At 46.8% G+C, this 18,096-nt stretch overlaps 1 protein-coding gene across 2 annotated transcripts in view; it reads left to right on the top strand.

Annotated features, from left to right (window-relative positions):
- USP7 (ubiquitin specific peptidase 7) overlaps positions 1-18,096 on the top strand; it is a gene marked incomplete in the record, with an annotated part of 508,930 nt that overhangs the window by 188,943 nt on the left and 301,891 nt on the right.

The raw sequence follows: 18,096 nt of genomic DNA, 5'->3' as shown, positions 1-18,096 counted from the left end.
TCCACCCCTCACCACTGGTGGGTCGGGGGACACTGTTACTGGGTCGCGGCTCTTTCTTTCTCCCTGCAGCGTTCACCGTGCAGCCACTCGGTCCTTCCGAGCGTCTCAGCCTCGCTCTCGGGCCCGGCGCCGTCGCTCACCTCATACGTCGGCACTCGTCATAGGCTGCTGCTTAACGCGGGAATCCTGTGGGTCAGACTGAGGAGGGAGGCGGGCGGAGGGAATCGTCCTCACCGCGCGCCTACGTCATGGTGCTCCACCCCCCCACTGGTACATACCTCTGATGTTAAAAAAAAGGTTAGGGCTCGGCAATATGCAGTTCTCCTGATGGTGGAAGTGTAGCTAGCTCTAAGTTGAAGGACTTGCTGTGTCCCTCTATGGACTGCAAGAAAAGGAATTTACAGTGGGTACAAAAATCTTAAAGTGGTTGTAAACCCTTACAAACCACTTTGACCTACAGGTAAGCCTAGATTAAGGCTTACCTGTAGGTCCAAGAAATATCTCCTAAACCTACACGGTTTAGGAGATATTTGCCAAAATACAGGCAACGCTGTCTACGGTGCATGCGCCGTAGACAGCAGCGCACTGAGCACGCAGCTGTCAACGGCGATATGCTGCGAGTGGCGGCTCCCGTGCGCATGCGCGGGAGTGACGTCATCGCGGTTTTGTCGAATGACAATGGCGGCGCAGCGAGACCCACCGAGATGATGGATGCTCCGGACAGACAACAGGGGACAGCAGTGACTTTGCTGGCTCCTGTGTCAGGTAAGTGACACATAATGGACTACTATGCGTAGTCCATTATGCTTTACCTTTGCAGGGAATCAAAGAAGAAGTAAACTCCTCAGGGTTTACTTCCTCTTTAAAGCGGACCTTCAGTAATTTTTCAAAACTTTCCATCTAATAAATCTTCTGCTCTTGTTTAAACTTTGGATAGAAAAAACATTTTTATTTCTTCCAGTAAATACCTGTATAAGCCCACTTCCCGTTTCTTGTTTTATAAAAAGCTTAGACTTATGACATCATGCTCTCTCTCTCGTGAATTTGCTAGGAAGGGAGGGTGAATAAATCCTATGAGGGTCAATGAGAGCTGCAGCGCTGGAGCTGTGCCAATGCAGGTTGTCAACAGGCAACATCTTCAGCTGCCCACGGTTAAAATGGCTGCTGCCATACTTGGGGAGGGAGATTTCTGCAGCATGTTTGGCAAGTACAGAATCGCAGTATATATAAAATATGCAAAGTGGTTGGAGGGAAGCTTCAGAATGGCAGAGATGTTGTTACAAGTTATGAGAGCCTCATTAATTTCATTAAAATTAAAAAAAAAAGTATTAGTACAAAAGTGTCAGTTTTCTTAATATCTAGGATTGTAAAAAAAAATAAAAATTCAAGCTAGCACTTTAACTACAATAAAATACAGGGCACTTAAACACCTTCCTGCCCAGACCAATTTTCAGCTTTCGGTGGTCTCATACTTTGAATGACAATTACTGTCATACTACACTGTGTCCAAACAAAATTTCTCTTATATTCACTGATCGACACAGCTCCTCTCTGTAACTAAATGGGTTATATAGCCTGCCATCAGGAGAACTAGGCAAAATTGTTACACAATACACAGAACTTTTAATCCCGCCCCAGGGGGCAGACCCTGTGCTATCAACCCTCCTCACTGCTCCCACTGCAGCTTCAGTTTTTATTTTGCCTAGTAAGGAGAATGACCTAGGAACCCTGCTTGCCCTCTTGGTCCATGTTTTTGCTGCTTTTTGCGCAAGATAGAAGATCTCAGGATCTTTCATCAACTGCCGGCTAGGTGACAGGCTGGTTAATGATATCCTTGTAGTCTCTCCAGTCCGGCCATCGAGCGTGAGCAGGCAGCAGCTAAGGCTCGGCAGGCCACGACATGCCTCGGCTCCAGAGATGGTCAGTGAGCTTCAATGCTCCGGGGGAGATGCATATGACCGGGCTACTGCTGTCTGGATCACGGTATACCGGGCCAACAGCTACCCTGTATCTGCGCAGGAGTAGGTCTGTGATGGAATGTCTCCCAGCTCTTCAGGACTGGTAAGTACGGCTCTCCCTGCTAAGGTGGGGTGAGAAGCTGGGCATTCCCTGGGGGGTCGATTCGGGGGCCACCTCAAGTCCCTATCACCCCTCCTTCCCGGCTCTGAGGGGGGTGGCTGCATGTGCTGTGGGCGGGGTGTGTGTGTGGCTTCACTGTTTTCTCACCTGGGGGGGCTCTGTGTGGCTGGCGTTGGTCCTGGTCCCGGTCTGGGGATCCCAAAAGGTGTTTGTGGAGGTTGTTCTGGCTGTAGACAGGCAGCACATTTTTTTTTTTTTCTGTCACCGCATGGCGTTGTCCAGCGGCCATCTTGGATGTGGGAAAGCTGATATTCCCCTGGTGAGCTTCAGCAGCCATCTTCTTTAGGATCGCCTATTAGTTGCATTGGCGGCCATTTTCTTGAAGCCCGAGCGCCTTTTTTCACCGCTGTTCTCTTGTGGCAGCATTACACTTGCTTTTTCCTGTGTCCACTGTGTGTACAGGACGCTGGATGGCTCTTTGCTGAACGCTGAAACTAGCTCTATCGAACGTTTCACCGCTGTTTATAGCTGCTGCTGCTGAGACAGTTTTCTCTTCTCTGCAACTGGAAACCTCCTAGGGACTACAGGCACTGCTAGTGGCATTCACAGAAAGCCCCAGGGTGGCGAGTCTAGAGCTAAGTACCCCCCCCCCCTGCCCATGCGGCGGCAGCAGGAGGGTAGGACCTTCACTGTCCTAAGTCCCCTCGCAGGTGGCAGACAGGCTACGGTCAGCATGGCTTCAGAAACAAGTGTTTCTTCCCCCGAAATCCAGGCTATAGCAACCGGGTCACCTGCGGTTAGTGCGGTGCGCATGGACACCCTGACGGCGGTCCATGACTCCTATGTTGCCAAGATAGAGGCGGCACGTGGAAGAAAAGGTGCACGTAAGAGGCCCCTGCCCCACCCGTCCTCTGGTGAGAGCTCTGATGCAGACTCTGGCCCTGCTGCGGCTGGTGACCCCTGCTCTGACCTATCAGACGTGGCTGACCAGGACCGTTTGGACAGTGAGGATGATTCCCCATCCGGGTCCGGGCGTGACAAAGCGCTTGTTGGAGCACTTATCACAGCTGTGCGTGATATCCTGAAGATTCAGGAGCCAGCGGATCCCTCTGCTGATGTACCAGTCCATTTTGGGTCCCGCAAGCCAGCGCGTTCACCTAAGGTGTTCCCGTATTTGATTTATTTTGACAAATTCATCTACAGGGAATGGGGTCACCCGCAACGGACCTTTTTGGTCCCCAAAAATTTGGCGGTGCTTTACCCCTTTGAGGAAAGTCTTCTCAAAAAGTGGTTGGCTCCTCCGGTCTTTGACCCCACCCAGTATCTAAGTTAAAGTAACCACGATCCCGATTGAGGGGGCTCCTGCATTCAAGGATCCCACGGACAGGAAGGCCGAGGAGGTGGCTCGTTCCTTGTTTATGGTTGTGGGATCAGCCATGCGACCTGTACTGTCATCCGCACTGTTGTCGCAGACACTGTCTGAGTGGGCAAAACGTTGGCACCGTGAATTGGGAGAGCAGAACGCCTCCCCTGTCTGCGTGGAGCTAGCAGACCAACTAGTGCAAGGCCTAAAGTACGTTTGTGACGCGGCCCTGGATACTCTCCCTCTGTTATCCAAGGCTTCAGTGTTAGCTGTGGTGCTGAGGCGCCTCATTTGGCTGAAATGCTGGGCTGCTGACCAGACATCCAAGAAAGCCCTGACGGACCTTCCCTTCTATAGCGAGCCGCTCTTTGGGGCCTCGTTGGATGACATTATTAAGAAGGCCACTGGTGGTAAGAGTACACTACTCCCACAGGCCAGGAAGGCTAAGGAGCCTCGCCGCAGGCAAGGGCTCTCCTTTTCCGCTCACAATCGGCTTTTTCGTCCGCCCGGTGCTTCGGCAAAACGCCCCCAGCCCAACAGGACGCCCATGGACGGTCAGAAGCGTCCCTGGAACCGCAAGCCTGCGAACAAAAGTGCTACCACATGAAGGTTTGCCCTCACCCACTTTTTGGGTGGGGAGTCGTCTTAGGGAGTTTGCAGCCTGGTGGACCTTCCAGTTATCTGACCAGTGGGTCTGCGATCTGATTTCCACAGGCTACAAGATAGTTTCTCTCTTGGCTACCAAACTGATTCTTCCCCTCCAGCATACCCATGTCCCCGGTTCGCCGGGAGGCCTTGTTAAGGGCGGTAAGGGACTTGCTGAATTAGGGGGTTATTGTACCGGTTCCGAAATTGGAACGCTTCCAGGGGTTCTACTCAAATCTGTTTGTGGTTCCCAAGAAGGAAGGGGTACGTCCAGTCTTGGACTTGAAGGCCCTCAATCACTTTGTAAAAGTGCAGAGGTTCAGAATGGGATCAGTTCGCTCAGTAATTGCTGCACTCCATCAAGGGGACTTCCTGGCGTCCTTTGACATCCAGGATGCTTACCTCCACAAAAATTTCTGCGTTTGGCTGTCGGGGAAGCCCACTACCAGTTTGTGGCTCTTCCCTTTGGCCTGGCATCAGCCCCCCTGAGTCTTTACCAAAGTACTGGCTCCAGTATTGGCGTTGCTGAGGCAACGCGGGATCGCGATCGTGGGTTACCTAGACGATCTCCCCCTGAGAGCATCTTCCGCCTCAGAATTAGGGGAGCATGTGGCGATCATCTTGCAGACCCTGCAAATATTTGGGTGGCTGTTGAACCTAAATAAGTCAGTGGTTCTACCGACCCAGCATCTGGAGTACCTGGGGTTACTATCGGACTCCAGGAAAGCCAGGGTTTTTCTCCCCTCAGACAAATTGATGACTCTCAGGTTGGCGGTCAATCTACTGATGAGCCGCAAGTGGTTGTCGCTCCGCTTTTGCATGCGAGTGCTGGGGCTCATGGTAGTCTCCTTCGAGGTGGTACCTTATGCCCAGTTCCACACTAGAGTCCTGCAGAAGGAGATTTTGACGAAGTGGGACAAATCTCCGTTGTACCTGGATCAGCAGATCCATTTGAGTCAACCATTTAGGGACTCCCTGATCTGGTGGTTGAGGTCCCCGGTGATTCAGTCTGGAAGATCGTTCCTTTATCTGACATGGACGGAGATCACTACGGATGCCATTTACATCCCAGGGGTGGAAAATTGGCAGGCGGACTATGAGTCGACAGATGCTGGACCCAGGAGAATGGGCATTGCATCTGGAGATATTCAGGCTGATGTGCCTGCGGTGGGGCACACCAGATGTGGATTTATTGGCCTCCCGTCTCAATTGGAAGGTACCAAGATTCGTGTCCAGGACCAGGGATCCGTGGGCAGACACATCAGACATGCTGGTGGCTCCGTGGGATCAGTACCAGCTGATCTACACCTTTCCTCCACTAAAACTGTTGCCACGCCTGCTGCCCAGAGTGGAAGCTGAGGGGATCCCAGTAATCCTAGTTGCCTCAGCGGCCCTGGTGCCTCTGGTGGCAGACGCTCCCTGGCGACTGCCGTTGCGAGAGGACCTCCTATCTCAAGATCCAATCCTTCACCCTGCTTTACCATCGCTGGCTTTAACGGCATGGCTGTTGAAAGCCAGGTGTTGAGGAGCCGAGGTCTGTCGGACTCAGTGATTCCAACTATGTTGAGGGCACGGAAATCTTCTTCCGGGAAGATATACCATAGTACTTGGAAGGCCTTTAACTCCATGTGTGAGGAGAAAAGGTGGCATCCGCGCTCTCTATATCCAGGATCCTGCTGTTTCTTCAGCAAGGTGTAGACCAGAAGTTGGCGTTGAGCACCATCAAGGGGCAAATTTCAGCTCTGGCTGTCTTTTTTTTTTTTTTTTTTTTTTTTTTTTTTTCCAGCGGCCCCTGGCGTCTCACTCCTTAATGAGTACTTTTGTTCAGGGGGTGTGACATGTAGTCCCTCCGGTGCATCCTCAGTTACCTCCGTGGGATTTGAACCTGGTGTTGGCGCTTCAGAAGCTGCCGTTTGAGAATATCAGGGAGATTCCCTTGTTGAATCTTTCACAGAAAGTGGTCTTTCTAGTGGCCATTACATCGGCCAGGAGGGTTTCGGAATTGGCTGCCTTGTCATGCAAGTCGCCTTATCTGGTCATCCACAGGGATAAGGTGGTGGTTTGTCTGCAACCGTCCTTTATACCGAAGGTGGTCTCGGCCTTTCATATCAATGAGGACATTGTATTACCATCGTTGTGTCCTAAACCGAAGCACCTCAAGGAGGTGGCCCTTCACGCGCTCGATGTGGTTAGGGCTCTGAAGGTGTACTCGTCTGCCACAGCCCCCTTTTCGGAAGTCAGACTCGCTTTTTGATTTGGTGGCTGGTCCTAAGATGGGCATGGTGATCTAGTCGGCCACCATTTCCAGGTGGATCAGACAGATTGTAGTACAAGCCTATGCCTTGAAGGGGCAGGTGCCCCCCTTTCCAGTCACGGCCCACTCTACAAGAGCAATAGGAATGTCTTGGGCCTTCTGACACCAAGCGTTGGTCGCTCAGGTGTGTAAGGCGACGGCCTGGCCATCTGTCCATACGTTTACCAAGTTCTACAAGGTAGTTGTCAGTGCATCGGCTGATGCCTGTTTTGCAGGCGGCCGTGTAGTTGCAATTGAGTTTTTTTTTTTTTCCTGGTTTCTCGATTAAAATGCAGCACTCTTTTGGTTAATTCACTGTTGGATTACTTCCGCAAGGTTGTGGTCTTGGGATCACTGCTGTTGAGGATGCCTGGTTATATGGTGGAGTTTTTCCACACACTACTGTTTTTTGTGGGTTTAGTTTCACTTTCGCACTTGCCATGGTGGATGAAGTTTTATGCTGTTTTTTTCCCACCCCTCGTTTGGTACTGCTTGGGGATGTCCCATTTAGTTAGACAGGAGCTGAGTCGGTCGGTGAATATAAGCGAAAATAGGATTTTTGTACTTACCGTAAAATCCTTTTCTCTGTAATTCACCGACCAACACAGCACCAACCCCTCTTTTTCTCTACGTTATACTGCTTTTTGACGTACTGAAGCTGCTGGGAGCAGTGAGGAGGGTTGATGGAACAGGGTCCGCCCCCCTGGGGCGGGATTAAAAGTTCTGTGTATTGTGTAACAATTTTGCCTAGTTCTCCTGATGGCAGGCTATACAACCCATTTAGTTAGAGAGGAGCTGTGTCGGTCGGTGAATTATAGAAAAGGATTTTTACGGTGAGTACAAAGACTATTTCCCCAGTTGTCTTCCAGGACAGCCCTTGTGATGTAGTCCCTCCCATCGTTACCGGAGACACATTGCCAATCAGTTCAAAAGGCGGACCTTCAGGTCCCTGGTCAGTCATTTGTGTTTCCTCCGTCGGAACATGTTGCCAGGAACCAGGAGGACTACATCTCTCAGGGGCTGCCTGAAGAGGGTGAACCTGCGCTGGGGGACTGGGTCCTGTCCGGCAGGTTCTCTACTAGTCAATTTTTTTCTTTTCTAGGGCTCGGGTACCGACCAGCATTGTAGGAGCCGACCCGCTCCATGATGCTAGTTCCCCCTGAGAGCAGTACGCGCAGACTGTGTCCTCTGCTCTCTGTGCTGATAGCGGTGGGGGTCGGTGATGTCGTCGCGTCATTTCCGGCGGAACTGCGTCATCCCTGTGTGCCGAGACTTCTGGTTTCTGGGTCTCTGAAGGCACAGGGAGGAAGAGGAAAGCCCACGTTGTGCCTGTACGATCCCGCCAGCGTCCAGCTGCACCGGACTAGCGGCGGGTTCCGGATTTCAAGGGGGACCATGGAGGCTAATCCCCAGGACGCTTCGGTGGAGGCAGGCACCAGTCACAACCAGGTAGGCTGCTGGGCACGTCATTACACTGGTGGTTGGTGGTGCTAAGGCTGGGACCAGGGCGGTTTTCACTTAATAGGTCGGGTGATTGTGTCTGGTGGTGGTACAGCACAGGTGTTCCTTAGCGTATTAAGTCTAATTACTAAGGATGCCCTCTTTCTTTCAGACTAAGGAAGCCCCGAGGGAAGATAAATCTGGCCGCACTGTGGAAATAGTTTATCTTCGGGTTCTGGTAAAGCCTTATGCAAGCAGTGTATTGCAGGCATTCTTAAAACAGAGGCAGACTCCCCCTTGGCTGAGTTTCTTGGCTCCTTTTAAAGAGGAAATGGCTTCAACTTTTAAATCCCTTCGTGATTTGATTACGGACGTAGGTACAGCTGTTTCCACCACTAAGGCAACCACAATCTCCTCCTCACCATTCCTTATGTCACCTACTTCCGGGGAGCCCCGTATAGTCAGGGAGCATAGCCCCCGCGTTAGTCCTGAATCCTTTGATGTTGATTCGTATCAGGATGAGGATCAGGCTGTAGCTAACAAAGTCGCAAAGTATAAGCTTTCTCTTGAGTAGATAGAGGAGCTTTTGAGCGCCATTTATGATACACTGGAAATTGATGAAAAAGAGACTCAATTATCCAGGTATGATTTAATGTATGAGGCTCTGGGAAAGAGGAAGGCGAAAGTTTTTCCCATACACAAAGTACTTTCTGATCTGGTCCTTAAGGAGTGGTCTGAACCACACAAAAAGTCTTCTTTGCCAATTCCTTAAAAAGAAGATTCCCTTTTGACGAGAGCCCAGAGGCGGTCTGGAATAAAAATCCAAAACTAGACGCACCTCTTTCCAAGGTCTCAAAGCAATCTGACTTAGCCTTTCGAAGACATGGGTCACCTAAAGGATCCAATGGATAGGACGGATGTGGTCCTAAAGAGGGCTGGGTTAAAACCGGCTCTAGCCACATCTTGTGTGGCTAGAAATTTGGAGTTCTGGCTATCAGAGCTGCAAGAGCATCTAGAAGCAGGCATTCCTAGGGCTGAGCTATTAAAGACCTTTCCTATGCTCTTTAAGGCCAGGAGTTTTATCTCTGTTGCCTCCACTGATTCAGTGAAATTTACGGCTAAAACCGCCACACTTTCAGTGGCAGCTAGAAGAGCGGTATGGATGAAGACATGGGGTGGTGACGCAGTGTCCAAATCTCGCTTGTGTAGTGTCCCTTTTACAGGGCATTTGGTCTTTGGCCCTGAATTAGATACCGCCTTAGAAAGGACGGCAGACAGGAAGAAGACTTTTCCCATCAAAAAAGATTTTTCAAGAAAAAAATTTCGTCCCTTTAAGGAACCCACCAAAAGGGAGGAGTTCAAGCCTAAAAAGCACTGGACAGGTCAAAAAGGGAAGGGAAAAGGGGGCTTACTTTTTAGCCGCCCCAGTCAGGCCCCTAAGTCCCAGTGACATCAGGCTTCCTGTGGGGGGAAGGTTATCGAGCTTTCTTCCACAATGGGAGAAGATAACCTCAAACAAGTTTGTTTTAAACATAATGAAGAGAGGGTATGCGCTAGAGTTTCACAGCTGCCCACCCTCAAAATTTCTTGTAACAAAGCTCCCGAGCCATTCAGAAGGCCAGGGCTTTACCTTTGTTAGGGGAAATGGTGGATCAAGAGGTATTGACCCCAGTCCCCATTCAGGAGCAGGGGGGCGGTTTTTACTCTCATATATTTGTGGTAAAAAAGCCGTCCGGGAAGTTCAGACTGATTATGAACCTCCGCCCTCTGAATCTCTCCATTCGGTACAAGAAGTTTCGGATGGAATTGATCTATTAAATAAAGAATCTCCTCCAGAAGGGGGTATTTATGGCTACCCTGGATTTAAGGGACGCCTATCTGCATATACCTATAAGGAAGGAATGCCAGAAATTTCTTCGCATGGCTATTCAGATAGATGCAAAGATTTATCATTTTCAGTGCAGAGCTCTTCCGTTTGGACTGTCAGCCTCCCTGAGAATCTTTACCAAAGTTCTCGGGGAAGCACCAGCTCCGTTAAGGCTTCAGTCAATCTCGATCATTCCATATCTAGACGACTTGCTGCTGACAGCCCACTCGGAGAAAAAGCTCTCTCAGGACTTAGTTAACACAGCTCAGTCTAGGACAGCTGGGATGGATTATCAATCAGGAAAAATCCAAGACTGTTCTTACTCAGGAGATCCTATACCTAGGCTACAAAGTCAGCTCAGTGGAGCAGATAGTACTACCGGAGAAAAAGATTTTGAACCTGTGGCGCAGAATCTCTTTTCTCCAAACCTCTTCCAAGTGCACAGTAAGAGAGATCATGTCAGTACTGGGCCTCATGACGGCAGCCATTCCAGCTGTGCAATGAGCCAGGTTCCATCAGAGACCTCCAGGGTTTCTTACTAGATCACTTGAAGGGCAAGGAGTTGGAGGAAGAGGTATCAATCCCCAGAAGAGTAAAGCAGTCCCTCTGGTGGTGGAAGGACGCAGGGAACCTAAACAAGGGGGTTCTCTGGGTCTTGCCCATCACCTCTACTCTGACCACAGATGCGAGCAGTTGGGGTTGGGGAGCTCATCTCAACTCAGACTGGACCCAGGGCCAGTGGACTCAGCAGGAAAGGCTTCTCTCTTCCAATTGGAAGGAGTTAGCGGCAATCCTCAGGGCTATGTTGGCTTTCCAGACCTTGCTACAAGGTCATCATCTACAGGTCCGCTCAGACAATATGACGGCTGTAGCATATCTAAACAAACAAGGAGGTACCAGAAGTCCTAGTTTAATATCAGTGGCCAAGCACATTTTTCAGTGGGCAGAGTCCAATCTAAAATCCATTTCTGCGATTCATCTGAAGGGGGAGATGAACTGCATTGCGGACTTCTTGAGTCGACAACAAGTTTCGAATCAAGAATGGTCGCTACATCCAGAAGTTTTCAATCTGATAGTAACTCACTGGGGAAGGTCAGTAGTGGATCTTTTTGCAAACAGGTTGAATGCAAAAGTCCAAAATTTTTGCTCTCTATGCCCAGGGGATCGTCCCTTGGCAGTAGATGCTTTTAAAAATCTATATTCTTTCAGCCTGGCATATGCATTTCCACCTCTCCAATGTATCCCAAGGGTTCTAGCCAAGTTCCTTGCGGAGGAGACGTATTTAATCCTTGTGGCACCATATTGGCCCAAAAGGCCATGGTTTACAACGCTGCTACAGCTGTCGGACCAGCCTCCACTGAGACTTCCCTGCAGACGAGATCTCCTGTCGCAGGGACCTCTTTTTCACCCTTGGGTAACCTTGTTGAGCCTCTCTGCGTGGTTACTGAGGAGGAAATCTTGAGAAGTAAGGGTCTGACGGATAGGGTGATCCAGACCCTGTTACAGAGTAGAAAACTAACTACCAGAACTATATATAGGAAAGTCTGGAGAAAATTCAATAGTTGGTTGGACAACTGTGGGAGAAAGGGCATGCACACAGCTGATATCCTTCAATTCTTACAAGAGGGGGTAGACAAAGGGGTTAACCCCTAGTACTATCAAGGTTCAGATAGCTGCATTAAGTGTGTACTTAGAAAGATGTTTGCAGGAAGATCCTTTCATTTCTAGATTCTGTAAAGCAATCTCTAGATGAAAACCAGTCAGAGTCAACCAAACTCCTTCCTGGGATTTAGCTGTCGTTTTGAAAGCTTTCTTAGTATCTCCTTTTGAACCTATATCAGAGTCTTCTCTAAGATTGGTCACGTTCAAGACAGTCCTGTTGGTAGCAATCACTTCAGCCCGCAGGGTTGGTGAGATGCAAGCTTTTTCTATAAGGGAACCGTTCCTACAGATCTTGGAAGATAGTGATTCTAAAGACAGACCCTGGGTTCTTGCCAAAAGTGGCATCTAAATTTCACAGGTCGCAGGACATCGTCCTTCCTCCTTTCTGTCAGAATGCATCAAATAAGGAGGAGGAAACCTTTCATTTGTTGGATGTAAAACGTTGTATTTTAGAATACCTTAAAGTAACAAGTCCGTTTAGAATCTCAGATTCCCTCTAAGGCCTTTTTTCAGTTCAACGCAAAGGACAGAAGGCCTTAAAAGCCACCATAGCTAGGTGGATCAGGTTAGCTTTAGCAGAGGGTTATAGAGCAATGAACAAAGACCCTCCTGGGGGTGTTAGGGCCCATTCCACAAGGGCATTGGCGGCTTCCTGGGCAGACAGGGCTGGTGCTACCCCGGAGCAAATCTGTAAGGTGACCACGAGGTCAAGCTTTTCCACCTTTACAAAACATTATCGACTGGATCTAATATCCAGTCAGGATCAGGCTTTTGGGAGAAAAGTCCTCCAGGCCGTGGTCCCACCCTAATCTGGTGAGTACTTGGGGATCCTCTCAAGGGCTGTCCTGGAAGACAACTGGGGAAAACTGGAGTTAGTACTCACCAGTAACTCCTTTTCCAGTGGTCTTCCAGGACAGCACAATCCCACCCTTTTATTTTTTTTTCACAAGCTTAATACAATAACGTTATTGATTGTTGTGGTTATGTTGTTGTTACAGTTCCATCCTTCGGTTCTTGGTAAATGACTGACCAGGGACCTGAAGATCCGCCTTTTGAACTGATTGGCAATGTGTTTCCGGTAACGATGGGAGGGACTCCATCTCCAGGGCTGTCCTGAAAGACCACTGGAAAAGGAGTTACCGGTGAGTACTAACTACAGTATTTTTTATTAATTTTTTTCCTCACAATTAATACAATAACAATATAAGCAAAACATTTGTAAATTTTTTGAAGAAATAAACTTTTTTCAGTTTCTATTGTACAATTGTGCAAATTAGTAATTTTTCTTCATAAATTTGGGCCAAAATGTATACTACTTCAAATCTTTGGTAAAAAAATAACCCAAATTAGTTGATATTTAGTCTGTGTGAAAGTTATAGAGCCTATAAGTTAGGATGCAAATAATTGAAAATTGATTCACACCTGATGTAATGAAGGCCTTTCTCATTTCTTGAGACCCTAACAATCAAAAGTGAAAATACATTCTGCTACTCCTAAGTGAGACATGTGAGACTTTTGTTACATAGCCTGGCCATATACAGAGGCCCAACATCCGAATAGCACCTCCAGGACGCCTGTTCTAGGAGCATAAATTCCACATGTAATTTCCAGACTACCGATCACATTTTTGAAGGCCCTTCATATTTCTAATACATAACATGTGCATACTAAATAAAAATAAATGTGGCACTCACTGCAGTAATCAAAAGTGAGTGGTCACGCTGAATAAAATAAACAAAAAAATCAGCAGTGTAACATCACCAGACTGACTAAATCCATATGACAAAAGAAACCAATAATAATCAAACGTAACCAATAATGCATAGGAGTGAATAACAATCACAAAGCAAAATAATTAACCAAAAATTGCATGAAGTAAAAAAAAAAAAAAAAAATGCATATAATGCCAAAGTCTTCAACATAAAGTGCAAGGAGTGGATAGCAATCACAAAACAGAACAATTAAAGTGGTTGTAAACCCTTACAAACCACTTTGACCTACAGGTAAGCCTAGATTAAGGCTTACCTGTAGGTCCAAGCAATATCTCCTAAACCTATATGGTTTAGGAGATATTTGCCCGAAAACAGGCACCGCTGTCTACGGCGCATGCGCCGTAGACAGCGGCGCGCACTGAGCGCGGCATTCTCAGCGACGGAGCTGCCGCGCGTGTCGGCTCACGTGCGCATGCGCGGGAGTGACGTCATTGCGGCTTCGCCGAATGACAGCGGCGGAGCTGCGAGACCCCACCAACAAGATGGATGCGGCGGACTACAGGGGACAGCGGCGACTTCGCTGGCTCCTGTGTCAGGTAAGTGACACATAATGGGCTACTATGCGATGCATAGTAGTCCATTATGCTTTGCCTTTGCAGGGAATGAAAGAGGAAGTAAACTCATCAGGGTTTACTTCCTCTTTAACTAAAAAATTGCATAAAGTGAAAAAAGTTGCATAAAGTGCCAAACTCTTCACATAAAGTGCAAGAAGGATCCAATAGGAAGGTCTAAAGTGCAAAAAGGTGCAAACAAAACCATAAATAACATAAACACACAACGCAAAAAACTTTTTTTTTTTTTTTCATTTTATATGTTTTATGTTTTCATAAAATTGACCATTTTCAACTTTTGTGAGTAGCCATTTGGCTGTGTTTTTTTTTTTTTTTTTTTTTTTTTTTTTTAATCATATTAAATGCAATTTTATACATACTGCACTTTGGCGCACTTCTTTCTTTGCAATGTATTTTTCCTAGAGAATGGTGCTTATCTCAAGATGGCTGCCGCCACTGGTGCTTTGAACTTTTATTAACTATATATATATATATATATATATATATATATATATATATATATATATATATATATATATATATTATAATTTTCATCTCCCTCCTTTTCCCATTCCCACCCCTTTGCGCCATCTCATCCTTTATTTTTGTGATTCATTTTATGTGATTGCTATCCACTCCTTGCACTTTGTGTTGAAGACTTTGGCATTCTTTGCGATTTTATGCAATTTTTTTTCACTTTATGCGTTTTTTGGTTAGTTAATTTTCTTTGTGATATCCACTCCTATGCATTATTGGTCACGTTTGACTAAATCCATATGATAAAAGAAACCAATGATAATCAGTTTGGTGATGTTACACTGCTGTTTTTATTTTTATTTTACTCAGCTTAGCCACACATATTTATTTTTTTATTTTGATTGCTTTTTGTGTGGGAATACTTTGTTTGGCAGCTTCTCTTGGTCTGCATGGATTTGCTTTAGCTATTCACTGGTTTTGCGCATTGGTCTGCCTTTAGTTTATATACTAATAACAAAAGCTTACTTGGGGGTTTTAGTAGTGCTGTGGTCCACAGAGGAGAGCATCGGTCCAGAAAGCATGCAGGGATGTGGTCAGCAAAAGCAATCGTTCAGGCAGGAATACTGACCATAGTTGGTAGAGGCAGAGATACTTAAGCACAGCCAAAGTATTGGTCCAGGTAGCAGGCAGAGATGTCCAGGCACAAATACTGTCCATAGAGACAGAAGGCATAGATTGGTCAACACAGCAAAAGTATTGGTCCAGCTAGCAGGAAGGACCATCAAGCTTTAGGGCCAGGGGGGGACAGGGGTAGAGGCTTCTCCCACAAAAACTCTTTGAAGCCCACGGGCAACCAGACCCTGTTCTGGGAACACAGAAAACCTAAAACTGATTTTCTCTACTCAGAAAGCTGTTCTGAAGCCCCTCCATATGTGAGACCCCTGTGTACTGAAGTAGGGCAGATGATCAGTCCAAGTGGCAGGCAAAAACATGGTCTATTTAACAGACCAAGGTCAGTGCACGTGGAAGTCAGAACCCTGGTTAAAACGACAGGCAAAGACATGATCGGTAAACAGGCTAGGGCCGTTTAACATGGAAGGTGGAAACATGGTAGCAGGCAAATAATCCACACAGGTAATTGAAATGGGGACTTGGCAGGCTGTTAATAAGGGGAACTAATATCTGATGGATGTGTAATAATTTTGGAAACAATCACTGATACACAGGCCAGGTTGGGGATGGACATTGGGGACAATAACTTGTATCTCTTCTAACGCCTCCATTTGAGCATACACAACCTCTCTTTTGGCATTTTATTCCGAATTCTGTGGGGAGAATGTTATAGGGAAAATGTTTCTCATGAAGTCAACTCGCACTATCAGAGCGAATGCTTCCTGGAGCGAGTCCTTGCTGGTAAAACAGGGCAGTGATGAGGGCTTCAATATATTTGAGGTAGGTGGTGGTTTAGTTTTCGGGTGATTTTTTGATGGCAGACAAACTGAACATGACCATAAAAAGCAGATGAAATGTAACTTTCTTATACAGTTAATTGGACTTGCAAATTGACAAATATGGTTGTAGCATCTCATCATTTAAATGCACCCCCCTATATACAGATTGTAATCATGGACACATTTAGGCTTTACTACGGGGGCCACGTCTGTTATCCTGACTGGGCGTCATATGACGTCCAGCAGGATAACCTGCCGGGACACGCGGCGATCACGAGTGTGGTGTGTCAGTCTGACACCCTGCATCCAATCGTGATGAGAAGCCTCTGTCAGAGGCTTCTTGCGCTGCGATCAGCTGTGACCAATCACAGCTGATCATCGCATGAACCAGGAAGTGCCGGTAAACGTCATTTCCCGGCAGCTCTCCCTGTCAGAGGGGGGGATCTTTGCTGATAATCGGCACATTATCAGCACATCCCTCTCCGATGGGCCACAACTCCTTTTAAAATGTGCCCATAAGCTTGTCAGTCAGTGCCCCATAAAAACAGTGCCCATCAAAGTGCTAATCAGTGCCCAGCAGTAAAACTTGTCAGTACCTCTATCAGTGCTGCCCATCAGTACTGCCCATCTGCCAATCACAGCTGCTAGTCAATGCCACCTACTGGTGCCCATAATTTCCAATGAATTCTACATATCCGTGCCAGTCAGTGAAGGAGTAAACTAAATTTTATAACCAAAACGAAGAAAAACTTTTTTTTTTTTTCTTTTTTCAAATTTTTTTATTTTTTTTTCATTTTGTTTAGCAAAAAATAAAACCGGAGAGGTGATCAAATACCACCAAAAGAAAGCTCTATTTGTGGGAAAAAATTATAAAAATTGATTGGTTACATTGTAGCATGACCACACAATTGTCATTCAAAGTTCGACAGAGTTGAAAGCTGAAAATTGTCCTGGGCGGGAAGAGGCGAAAGTGCTTGGTATTGAAGTGGTTAAGGGCGGTGTGTGTGTGTGTGTGTGTGTCTGTCTTTTTTTATTTTTTTATGGCAACGTAGATTTTATTTCAATGCAACCAGATCTCTCCGGGGGTCTTCTTGTAGTCTGCTCTTGCCTTTATCTCACTCCATGTGATTGATATTGGGTGGACAATCTAAATGACTGCAATATCTTATTTTGCCTTGCATACAGCACCTTAATTTTAGGTGCAGCCAAAAAAACACAACAAAAAAACCCCCACAAAAATCAGTACAAGGAAGATACGTAAATGGGATATGTCCTTTGTGTTGATGCCTCTTCTGGGGTGCGAGTTGATAGAACTGTGGTGTGTAGCTGTCATAGGCTCTCAGGTGTGCCCGACTCTAACCACCCTTTCCATCTCACTGCACCATTCATAGAAGCAGTACTACAGCTTCTACAAATAAAATGAAGGGAGGTGGGTTTGACAGAACAGAAGCGGCATCAGCACAAGGGGCAGATCCTACTGACTGATGTGCATTGTGCTGAATTTTATTTATTTTGGCAGCGCTAAGACCCCTTTCACACTGAAGCAGTTCTTGGGCCTTTTAGCGCTAGCAATGGCACCTGAAAACTACCACCCATAATGCCTGAATGTAAAAGTCCAAACGCTTTCGCACAGGGCAGTGCGTTTGTGGGACATTTAGAAAGTCCTGCAAGCAGTTTGAGAGTGCTGTATACAGCATTCCCAAAACACCCCTGCCCATTGCAGTGAATGGGCACACTTCCGAAGCACCGCAACACGGTTATTTAACCCCTTCTTTGGCTAAATAGCCACTTAAACAGCGATAAATTGTGGCTAAATGTCTCCATGCAGTCATTTTGAGGTGATCTTCATACCGCAATTTTGTTTCAGGACTTTTGTTAAACCATTCACAAATAATATAATTTAACAGATTGACCTGCCCAGATTAGTGTTTATTGGTCCTCAAAGTGATTGTAAAGTCTTTTTTCTTTTTCCTATAAAAAAAACGTACCTGCTTACATGGTTTTGCATAGAGCAGCCCAAATCCTCCTCTTCTCGGGTCCTTCTGTGATCCTTGCTAAGGGGGCACCCGAGCTGGGTCACAGCTCCCTATGTCCATTCAGTCAGAGCCTCGACCTGACCCCTGGATAATTGACTTTAGCAGCAGCAGCCAGTGGTGCCTCTGCTGTGTCTCAGCCAATCAGGAGGACTAATCTCAGATGGCTGAGATAATCATGGATAGAGAGAGGGACCTCAGGTAAAGTTAGGCAGGCTGCTGCACACAGGAGGCTTTTTATTTAAGAAAAAAATTAAGATTAAAAAAACTCCTGCCTTTTACAGCCCCTTCCGTTTTAAAACGCCTATGAATTTTTCTTAGCACAGGTTATTGATCAGGTTAGTATTCAGACTCTTATGAAATTCTGTTTTAGCTCTCCCTATTCCTGTGTCCCTGGTGAACTTTGTCTCGATTTGAAAAGCATGTTTTCACATATAGTTGACTTTAATCCATATATTGCAGC

This window comes from Lithobates pipiens, unplaced genomic scaffold (assembly GCF_037356315.1).
Source record: "Lithobates pipiens isolate NorthernLeopardFrog02 unplaced genomic scaffold, aLitPip1_a1.2 Scaffold_22, whole genome shotgun sequence".
Classification (NCBI taxonomy): Eukaryota; Metazoa; Chordata; class Amphibia; order Anura; family Ranidae; genus Lithobates; species Lithobates pipiens.
The sequence above is the reverse complement of the archived record's forward strand: the minus strand, read 5'-3'. Positions and strand labels throughout refer to the sequence as shown.